An 11,490-nucleotide genomic window follows, 5' to 3' on the forward strand; every position below is an offset into this window, starting at 1 on the left:
TGCAGTAGTTTAGAAATATGATCAACAGATTCACTCTTCTTGGAATCACTCTGATTGGAAGGATACACAGAAAACAATTGACTACTTCTCTTTTTTATTCCTGAGACCACCAATCTCTTGTCTCTGGGCTCAGGTCCTACTCTAACATTAGTTACTGCCACCAACTATCAACATAATCAGTGTTCAAGCTTCACAACAGAGCTGTCAAATTTCATACTGTTAATCTCTTTGATCATGAAAATCCTTACATTTATCAGTCAAATATATTCCAATGTGCTGACAATGAAAATAATACACAGGCACACCTTGGAGATATTGAAGGTTCAGTACTAAACCATTGCCATAAGGCAAATATTGCAATATAGCAAGTTGCACGAATTTGGGGGTCCCCAGTGCATATAGAAATTATGTTTACACTATACTGTAGTCTATTAAGTGTGCAATAGCATTATATTTAAAAAACAATGTACATACTTCAATTAAAAAATACTTTATTGCTAAAAAAATGGTAATCATCATCTGAACCTTCAGCAAGGCATAATCTCTTTGCTGGTGGAGGGTCTTGCCTTGATGTTGATGGCAGCTGACTGATCAGGGTGGTGGCTGCTGAAGGCTGGGGTGGCTGTGACAGTTTCTTAAAATAAGACAACAATTAAGTCTGCTACACTGATTGACTCTTCTGTTCAAGAACAATTTCTCTGTAGCATGCTGTACGGCTTGGTCACATTTTACCTACAGTAGAAATTCTTTAAAAATTGAAGTCAGTCCTCTCAGAACTTGCTGCAGCAATTCAGTAACAACTTTTGGTTTCACTTCTAATTCAAGTTCTCCTGCTATTTCCACTACATCTGTACATCTGCAGTTACTTCCTATACTGAAGTCTCGAACTCCTCCAAGTCATCCCTGAGGGTTAGAAACAGCTTCTCCCAAACTTCTGTTAATGTTGATATTTTGACCTCTGCCCATGAGTTACAAATGTTCTTAATGGCATCTAAGATGGTGAATACTTTACAGGAGGTTTTTGATTGACTTTGCCCAAATCCATCAGAGGAATCACTATTCCTGGCAGTTATACCCTTAGGAAATGTATTACTTCAATAATATGACTTGAAAGTCAAAATTTTCACTTGATCCATGGGCTGAAGAATGGATGTCGTGTTTGCAGGCACAAAAACCAACATTATCCTCATTGTTCATCTCCATTACAGCCCTTGGGTGACCGGTTGCCATTGTCAATGAGCAGTAATATTTTGAAAGGCATCTTTTTTCTGAGCAGTAGGTCAGATGATTAAAAGATTCAAGAAACCATGTTGTAAACAGATGTGCTGTCATCCATGTACCCTAATGTTGGCTTTAAAAACCCTTCTCTAAAAGCCATCAAGGAGTTCAGGTCTTTTGAGCATTAGATGCATAGTTTCCTTGCTTGGTGCCCTGCAAATGCCATAATTTCCTTCACCATAACCAGGTATCAGCAGACTGGCTTTGCTGCATGTTGGGCAAGCAAACCTGAGTTCGACTGGTATCTTACACAGTAAAGACAAAAACCTCAAAGTTACCTAGGGGTCCTTTCAGCTGAGCATGTGACGCAAAAAACATATGATGAGATACATGATAGGGAGAGTGTTTTTACATTTTGTAGATTAAAATCTATTTTGAATGTTTCAAATACTTTCTTTTTCATAGAATATTGTTTGGAATTCAGAAAATTACTAGCTTTTCTTCAGACCAGTGTACACTGGGACAGTCATATTTAAAAGTTAACTCACTTAAGTCACTTAGAAAAATAAATGGAATTGAAGATGTACACTTTTATATAGTCCATCACATTTCAAATTACAAGCTCTTATGCATCAGAAAACAATGACTGTTCATTAAACCATTATTACCCTCAAGATTTCCTTCTCTGTACTCTCCTACCAACATCCTCACCCTCATATGCTATCTCAGCCAAGAAAGAAGGGACTACCTGGATAAAATGAATTTACAGCTTTTCATTATAGATATCTGATTGTATTACTGGAGTTGCTCTATGAATCTGAGAACACAACGTGACTTTAGTTGTAAGTCTACTGGAACAGAGAAGAAAGTTCATGCTCATAAATCGAGCAATTCTATCAACAAGAATCAAATAGCAACAGACAGTTTTTTTGGACTATATCTATGACAGGTAATTATCAAAGGAAACTGGGAACCTAACAGCATATAAGAATATGGAGGAAGATAGCAGTTAGAAGACTCTAAAGCTATAGAAGTACACTTAAGCCCTTTCCAGCAGTGGGGGAAGGTGGGGGCGATGAAGTGGGAGGGTGGGGCCACCCGGGGACCCTAGATACCTTTCTAGAGCATGAGCTTGGGCATGAGCACCAGCTGCAACTGCTTTTCTTTGGGGCGGGGGGTACCAGCAAGTACAAACAGTACCCTCGTCTAACTGTTCCAGGGATGAAGAGGACACAGCATGTCCCCACCCCCCTCAGCACCCTCCCTGCCACTCAGATGCTGCTTGACTCCTCCATCTCCATCTGCTTCCTCCACTCTGAGCCCAGCGTGTCCCTGTTCCCTACGTTCTCCCTGTCCTATGGGGAGAAGGAGCCAAAGACACCAGGGTTTGCCTAGCCCTCAGAAAGCTCTGCTTCCAGCTTTGCTGCCGTTTGTTCAAGGACCTTGAGATCACCATGTGTATACATACATTCTGTCAAAGATGCTCCGTGAAGTCAGAGAAGGGTCCTGTGGACAATGCCAAGCTGATGGTGGTAGAGAACACCAGTGCGGTGGCTGAGCAGATCTGGGAGCTCTTCATTCACTGAAAGCGTGTCTGCACCATGGCAGGGATCAGAAGCCATCTTCTTGGATGTGGACCTCCATGGTGCCTTTTACCATCAAGCTTAGTGCTTAGAAGGACCAAAAGGGGAGCTGTGACTACAGCCCCAATGTGCCCCCAACAACCCCAGCTACCTGCTCTTCCTCAAGATGAACCTGGAGGCTCATCTCCAAGAGTGTGAACACATCAAGTATCCTCATTCCAAGTACTGGCACATGTTCAATGGGAACCAGGACATGTATGAGACACACCTGGGGACATGCCACTTCAAGAGCTTAAATGGATTCCTGCAGTCAAGGGACAAATGCTTCCATGAGATACACGTAGTGCTGGCCTGGAAGGCCCAGGAAAATCACTCTCTTTCTTCCATGCTGGGCAAAGTCTCAGAGAATACTGACAAGCTGATGAAGAGCCTTGAGCTCAAGTTTGATGTCATGGACAAAAAATAGAGCCAGCTCAGCTACGACCTCATGGAGTTCCAGAGGGAGGTATCTAATGTTGAAAGACAAGCTGTCCCACGTCAGTGCATGGCTGAACACGGGCATCCTAGGATCCTAAGACCCTCACCAGGTTTTCAAGTTCAAAGGAAACTTTCTGGTCCATCAGTGCCCCATCTGCTGTCTCTGTTCTATTCCATGGATGACCTGCCCTTAGGGGCTCCTCTGACCAGACCACCAATACATGGGACACATGTACCACCTTGCATTCAGGGGTACAATCTCTACAGTGCTCAGAAGACTGCACCATCACCAGGTAGGGTGTCCAGAACCTGCAGAAGACCAACATAATCCAGGCCCACAACAGCCCAATGTACATGCTGGTCTGTTTGCATAACATGCTCTTGAGTGGTCTCCTGAAGGCCATAAAGACCTGGGACATTATGGGTACCAAACTGCAGTTGAAGAAGGATCTCACAGGCCTCAACAAGTGGGTGTGGGCAGTGGTGGCTGTTCAAGCAGCTTCTACCAGACAAGCAAGATCTGGGACATTTGGAAGTTCAACTGCATCCATGTCCTGCAGACATCTGGTGGCAGTATCTACTCTATTAACGTGATGAATCACTTCATCGTGTGTGGCACCTATGAGAATCTCATGCATGTGTGGGATATGGAGTCCAAGAAGCATGTATGGACCTTGACTGGCAGGCCACATGGGCACCGTGTATGCCCTGGTGGTTATCTTGATGTCAGACCAGATCAAAGTCTTCAGCACATGCTACTACCAGTCCCTCAAGGTTTGGAATAGGGACAACATCATCTACATGCAGATCCTGCTGTATCAACAGGGCAGGGTGACTGTACTGGTTGTGTCCCGGGACCAACTTTTAGGGGCTGTGGGTAGTACTGTGAAGGTTTGGATTTGCTAACAGAGAATCCAGGCTGGGTCTTGGCTTTCTCTCCTGGCTGGCCACTCAGGTGGTCTCAGGGTCTCTGCCTGCCCTGTGAGCACAGGCAAACAACTCAGTCAGCCAGGAAATGCTTGGCCCCATCCTGGTTGCTGCCAGAACAATGTGAGTTCTCTCTCTCTGGGTGCCCAGTCCACTCTCTATCTCTACCCCAAATGGACTGCTGGCCATTTTACTCATGTTTTCTACTGTTTTTAGACTGTGTGTAGATTTGATTAGTTCCCGATTAAAATAAAAGCTGCACAGAATGTGAAAAAAAAAGTAAACTAATCTGGACAAAGATATGGAGTTGGCTTTAGTTAGACAAAGAGTCTATCAAGGCTGGTCAAATTACAAGTTCCTGTTTATAAAAATTCTCTCAAGCTGTTTATCCTAAAGATGGCATTTGAGCAACTGATAAGTTTCCTGCTCTAGTTGGTGATGTCCATAACCTGACCTAATTAGCACTTTAAAGTAATATCCAGCTAAATCCATCAACATAGGCATTTGTGCTAGCTTAAGCAGTATTTGTGGAATTATTTCTGGGTTATATTTTCTTATGCATGGTTTAAATCTAAGAGCTATCATACAAGTAGTCTCTACACAAAAGTAATTCTGATCAACTCTCTGCACTTACAAATCCCACACAGTTGAGAAAGAAAATGGATGTTGTACAAAAGATTCAAATGACAACAGCTGCAAACAAACTGTGCCCCTGGCACATTCCGACTCTTGTTATCACCACACAGTGCAAGTGACGATTGGTTTCCTTAATCCTGTGATTGTGTTCTGTACAATTTGAATCATTTTCCCATAACTTTTGGACCTCCTACAGGCATCTATGTCCCAAATTTCATCTTTCATTGCATTACATCTTAGTATTGTAGCAGTATAGCATGGCACTGTAAATTGATATTTTACATGCTGCCTCCGTATGCATTTAATACTGATAAAAAGAAAAATATTCATAACAGTAATGGATAGGACAGGCAAATAAGAATTATTTGGAAGCACAGCTGCCACACTCAGTGTTATAAGTGGCAATATTTTTTCTGGTTAGTTTCAATTTGATAAATATTTATCACAGCCTGCATTGTGGGCAAAAGCAAAAATGTAATCCCTGTATTCAAGGAGACAAAAATTACACATGAAACATTTAAATATAATTCAGACAGTAATTCTGTGCTAAGATGTTTGGTGCAAACTTTAACTTTTATATATGTTCTAAAATGATGTAACTAAGGATATTTATAAGGTAAATTCCCCCGCCCTTATGGTGGCATTCTCTTAGCCAATCACAATAGCTACAATTATTAAGCACTTACCATCTACCATCGCTAACATTAACTAATGTAATTGTCCTAACTACTGTGTGAGCCATTTTGTATTTTAGACCATCAGGTCACAGATGAAAATATAGATTTGGGGGAGGTTAAATATGTCTCATTATTCCCTTCACAAAGTGCAGACAGGATTCAACTGCAGGATTCTATGATTCTGGAGTTCATTTTCTTAAGCCTTTCACCATCCTGCCTAATTAGGTCCTAGTATGCACAGTATTTTTCCCCAGCTTTATTGAGATATAATTGATATTCAACATTGTGTAACTTTAAGGTGTACAACGTGATGATCTGATACACATATATTGCAGTATGATTACTTAGTGTTAGCTAACACGTCCATCAAGTCACATAATTATCGTTTGTTTTCTGTATTGAGAACATTTAAGACCTACTCTCTCAGCAACTTTCAATTATACAGTACAGTATTGCTATCTAAGCTCACAATGCTGTGTATTAGGTCCCCAGAACTTACAACTGGACGTCTGTACCCTTTCACCCGCATCAGTCCCTGGTAATCACTTTAGTCTCTGTTTCTGTGAGTTCATCTTTTTCACAGTATTTTAAAAAATATTTCTCAAAATTAGTAGACAAATTTTGCAAGTGAGGGGACATCTGCGATGACTGGAGGCGATGCCATTACTGGCTTCTGGTGGGTAGAGGCCAGAGATGCTGCCGATCATCGTACACTGTCCAGGATGGCTCCCTACAACCAAAAATTATCCTGCCCAAAATATCAAGAGTGCCAAGGAGATTTTAGCTAGATAATTCTTTGTTGCAGAAGGCTGTCTTGTATGTAATTTGGTTAGCCACACCCAGGCCTTTATACAGTAGAATGCACTGACATTCCCTCCCCCAGTTATGACAATAAAAATGTCTGCAGACGTGAACAAATATCCCCTGATGGATGAGCAGCTAACACCCCTGCTTGAGAGCCATGCCCTGGAGTAATTAGCTCATAGTCAAGTGAGGAAGACAGAAATAGCCTTTCCAGATGGTCATGATAGTTCATATAGCTAAAACAGAGGGAGAGAGGGCAGCAGGAAATTAATGTTGCCTAGGTCAATTCACAGGGTCTTCACTATGATGTGACTATGAAGGGGGTTTTAAGGATAAAAAAAAACACCAGTCATAGAGAAAAAGAGAAGTCATTTGATTCAATGGGAGAAGACTGTACAAAGTCATAGCAGAGGACGGAAAAATGTATGTAGCAAATGCAGGAAGTGAGGACATGTTCATGTGGCTCCTCAATGTGGTGAGAGCAGGTGTGATGGTTAATTTTATGTGTCAAGTTGACTGGACCACAAGGTACTCAGACATTTGGCCAAATATTATTCTTGGTGTGTCGCTGAGGATGTTTCTGGATAAGATTAACATTTGAATCGGCAGACTGAGTAAAGTCCCACTCCCTAATGGGGGTGGGCCTCAACCAATCAACTGAAGACCTGAATAGAACAAAAATGCTGAGTCAAAGGAAACTTCTACCTGATTGCTTGAGATAGGATATTGTTCTTTTCTGGCCTTCAAACTCCTACTGAAACATTGGCTTTTCTTGTATCTTAAGCTTGTTGGCTTTTGGGTTGGAATTTATATCATCAGCTCTCTTGGTTCTCAGACATTCAGATTCAGACTGGTACTATGTACACAGGCTCGCCTGGGTCTCCGGTCATAATCACACAATCATGCGAGCCAATTCCTTGTAATAAACTTTTAAAATCTCTCTCCCTCTCCGGAGAATCATGGCTAATAAAGCAAGTGATAGGTGATGTAGGATAAAGAAGAGGCTGGAGAGTAAGGCTGGTGTCAGACTACTCAAGGCCTTGTATAATGAACTGAGACATTTCAACTTAACCCAGAAGGAAAAATGAGCTAACGAGATTATTACATGGTTGCCATTTTTCATGTGCTGTTTGTCAAAATGGGGGATGCTGGTATCAGATTATATATGTTTGTTCATGAGTTTATTGGTTTGAAGAAAAGGGTTTTTTTTTTTTTTTTTTTTGATAGTATGGAGTATAACCAGACAGAGAGAGGCTGGAGACTGAATGAAAAGTCCTATTGCTGTTGACTAGGCAAGAGATGATAACAATGGGTACAGGTTGCTAATTGTAGAATTAAGAAAGGACAGTTTAGGCAGAAGGAACAACACACAAGGGGATACGATAAAGAGAAATACTGGGGGCACAGCAACTCTTCCTTATTCAACAATATATCATGTAATTTATTCCTTGTATTCCAACATGGTTTCTGGATTCAAAGAGGCCATATTTATATTCTGTTTCACTTCCTCAAAAGCAGGGATAAATTCAGAAAGTTAACAATATATGTAATTGTCTTCACTGATATCCTTCCAGACAGTTTCTAAACCACGCAAGTAACATATTGTTGACCTAAAACAAATAAACTGCCAGTTACTTCTCTAGCAAAAGATGGGTTTATTTGAGATGAACAAAGAATTGCAATTTGCGGATTTTCAACCACGGCAAACCATATGCAGATCCCTACACAGCGAAAGGCGAACGTTTTTAAAGAGAAGAAAAAGACATTGGGAGGGTTATGGTAAACAGAATCCATTGGAGGAACTGAGAGTTTGAAGAATAGCAGCTTTTTCACTGGCCTCTCATTGGCTGAGCTTTTGCCAGGCAAGGAGAGAAAGTCTTCTTCCTGTTTGGCTCGACTATTAGTGGTAAAGTGTGAAATCTTCCCCTTCTGGCTTCCCCACTCTATTTTAATTGAAGTTTCTGTTTATTAATTTTTACAATATAATGTAAATACATAAAATAAAACATTCCTTCCCTGTTTTTTCTAAGTAGTGCAAAATATGAGTTTGAATGAGCTCTCCTACACCCCAAATGAATACACAGGTTACTTGTTTCTTACACAGAGCAACCAGCTACAGTTAATTATTAAAAAGAGCCCTTATCTAGAGGGCCAGATTTCTCTCCGCTGAAAAAAAATAATAAATTATGGAACTTTGATAATTAGACAAATTATAAGGCTATTTTTTTAACGTTTTTATTGGAGTATACTTGCTTTACAATGGTGTGTTAGTTTCTGCTTTATAACAAAGTGAATCAGTTATACATATGCATATATCCCCATATCTCTTCTCTCTTGCATCTCCCTCCCTCCCACCTTCCCTATCCCACCCTTCTAGCTGGTCACAAAGCACTGAGCTGATCTCCCTGTGCTATGCGACTTAATATATATTTCTCTCTATTAACTGCATAACACATATCTAGGCAGAAAACAAACACAAGAGCTGAAAGTCAGAACGCCAGCAAGATTTTCTTTTTCTCTGTATTTTATCTGAGTTAACTGAGTGAGTCCAATAAAACCTCTGAGGCAATCATTCCCGAATTATTATATGCTCCCGACTGCACCCTGGAGACACATACACTGACAGAATACAGGTGGCTGTGGAGTACTTCACTTAATTGGACCAATGTTACGAGCCAACATTAAGCTTTAGCATGACAGAGATGATTTTGGCAATTCAGAAAATCTAAGATTTTCACTAATGGGTAAGTAAATAACTGTCTGATTCACATTCCTTGTGGTCTTTAGGATGGCTCCAGGCAGAAATGCACATTAAAAGTCTGTTTTAGCAGTTCTCACCTAGCCACCTATCAAATTCCTCTTGGTAGAAAAGCTTTGAAATGCTCTGTTTACAAATGTGCACAATTGGAAATCACTGTGTTAGTTCTCTAAGTATAACGGTTTTTAACCTTATTTGTAGTTATAAAATAAAAGGTTCTGTTTAGTTGAAAAGACTTAGGCTTTAGAAGCTGGTAGGTTAAACACTGACCTAGGCTGTAGAAGCAGGTAGGTTAAACACTGAGCCGGCATCAGTATCTGTCTTTCAGCCTCCCGTCACTCTTGCTTCTGCCCCTGACCTCAGGCATAGCATAGGATAAAGCAGTTTATCATGTATGGCAAAGGTGGGAAGTGACAGAATGCTGAAGAGGTGTTAAAGAAAAGAGACGGGGAAGAAAGAAAAGGAGGTTAACTAGACATTACAGAGCTGTTCCTGTTCCCGGGAAGCTAGGTAAAAACCATAGCTCTGGCCCTCCCGCATTCATTTCACGTGGGGAATGTTGCTGACGTTGAGATTTGTGCTGTGTTCCTGGATTGATGTATGAACCCTACTTCATTCCAGAGCAGGCACAGTATGTTACTGAAATATGTACTTTCTATTTTACACTTTCTTCTGAATTACAAATTCTCATAAATCACATTTAGAAAGGCAGGTTGCTTATGAAAAAAACAAAAGAATATATATTTCTTTCTTCCTGAAATCATGTGAGAGTATAAATGTTTAATGAGTTTTGTAACAACATTAATAATTCATTCTAATATATAGTAGAACCTGCCAAAAAAAAAAAAAGTTATTTGAGGCTGGATTTGAGAACCAAATATAAAAGCATTTAAGGCTGATTCACGGTCTATCTCTGATCAAGGAAGAAAAGATATCCTCCTACAATGCACCAAAGTTTTATATTTTTCATCCTTTTTAAAAACTGAAATAGCAAATAAAGTTCAATCAGCAAATGCAAAAAGAATGAATTCTTTTTACTTTTATAGGGAATCTGAGATTCCTTCAATACTCCCCCCATCCCCTAGGCTAAACTATTTTAAATGTTTAGCTAACAAATGTTAATACTATTATCCAATAAAAGGAACCAGGCTCCTTTGAGAAAGAGTTGAATCTAGAACAGGGCAAGAAATATTAAAGACGAGCCATGAACATTATCTGGTGCTGGAAACAAGGGAAGTGTTAAACAAATGATGGGATTATGTCAAAGGGACACAGAAGTTAACTGAAAGAGATTCCAATGTCCAAAGTCAGAAAAAAAATTAGCAACAAATAAGTAAAGTATTACTGCATTATAACCCAGAGTATAAAATAAATGTCCATCGGTCCATACTGATGTAAATAAATGATTGAATAAATATATTAATGGAGAGTAATAGACAAATTGACTATGCAGAAAAATTCCAAATAATTTATGTAGATACTTCACCTTCACAGACATCGAGTATAAATCCACACTCTAAACGAAGGTTGCACATCGTGATGTCCTTCCAAAGAGGATGGTACTGACACAGGGAGGAAAAGAGTAACTTTACAGTTACTCTTTGACAAGCACTATCTCAGCCAGGTGATCAAGTTTAACATGAAGAGTGATAAAGTTATGTTGATGTATGTACCCCTGGTATGATGTGATCGGAATGGTGCTTTACCTCAGTGGTTTTTTTCCCCATACTTCCAGCCCCCGTCGAATCATGAGTGAAACATCAGACAAATCCTAATTAGAGGTTGTCCTACAAAATACCTGACTAGTACTCTGCAAACTGTCCAGGTTACCAAAAACAAGAAAAGTCTGAGAAACTGTCACAGCCAACTGAAACCTAAGGGGACATGATGATACAGTGTGGTACCCTGTGTGGAATCCTGGACCTGGAAAAGGACATTAGGTAAAGACTAAGGAAATCTGGATAAATTGCAAACTTCACTTAATGCATCAATATTAGTTCATTAATTATAACAAATGTACCTTACTGATATAAGATGTTAATACTAAGGAAAATGGGTGAGGTATATGGAAACTCTGGACCACCTTTGCATTTTTTTCTGAAAATCTAAAATTATTCTGAAATTAAAAGTTTATTTTAAATTAAAATGCAATTAATATTTCAGTTCCTCAGTCATAATAACTGTAATTCACATGCTCAGTATCCACATGTATTCTATTGGACGGCACAGATAGAGAACACAGCCTTCATTGCACAGTTGTACAAAGTCTTTTGGGCAGTCTTCTTCTGAGCCATTTTTCAGCTTATTTCTTCCCTCTTTTCACTAACCCAGCCTCCACACTAAGGTTTGAAGTTCTAGATCTAGGGGTGAAAATACCAGAAGACATATGCCTGGTGTCTTCTGTTGCTCT

At 39.9% G+C, this 11,490-nt stretch overlaps 1 pseudogene across 1 annotated transcript in view; it reads left to right on the forward strand.

Annotated features, from left to right (window-relative positions):
- Positions 1-2,804, forward strand: part of LOC309835745 (large ribosomal subunit protein eL8-like) — a 191,494-nt pseudogene extending 188,690 nt beyond the window's left edge. Inside the window, exon 4 of the transcript in view lies at positions 2,658-2,804. The product of the transcript in view is annotated as a large ribosomal subunit protein eL8-like (transcript). The remainder of the gene's footprint in view (positions 1-2,657) is intronic.
- Positions 2,805-11,490: the final 8,686 nt, after the last annotated feature.

Source organism: Grampus griseus (assembly GCF_964374135.1).
Source record: "Grampus griseus genome assembly, chromosome: 18".
Lineage (NCBI taxonomy): Eukaryota > Metazoa > Chordata > Mammalia > Artiodactyla > Delphinidae > Grampus > Grampus griseus.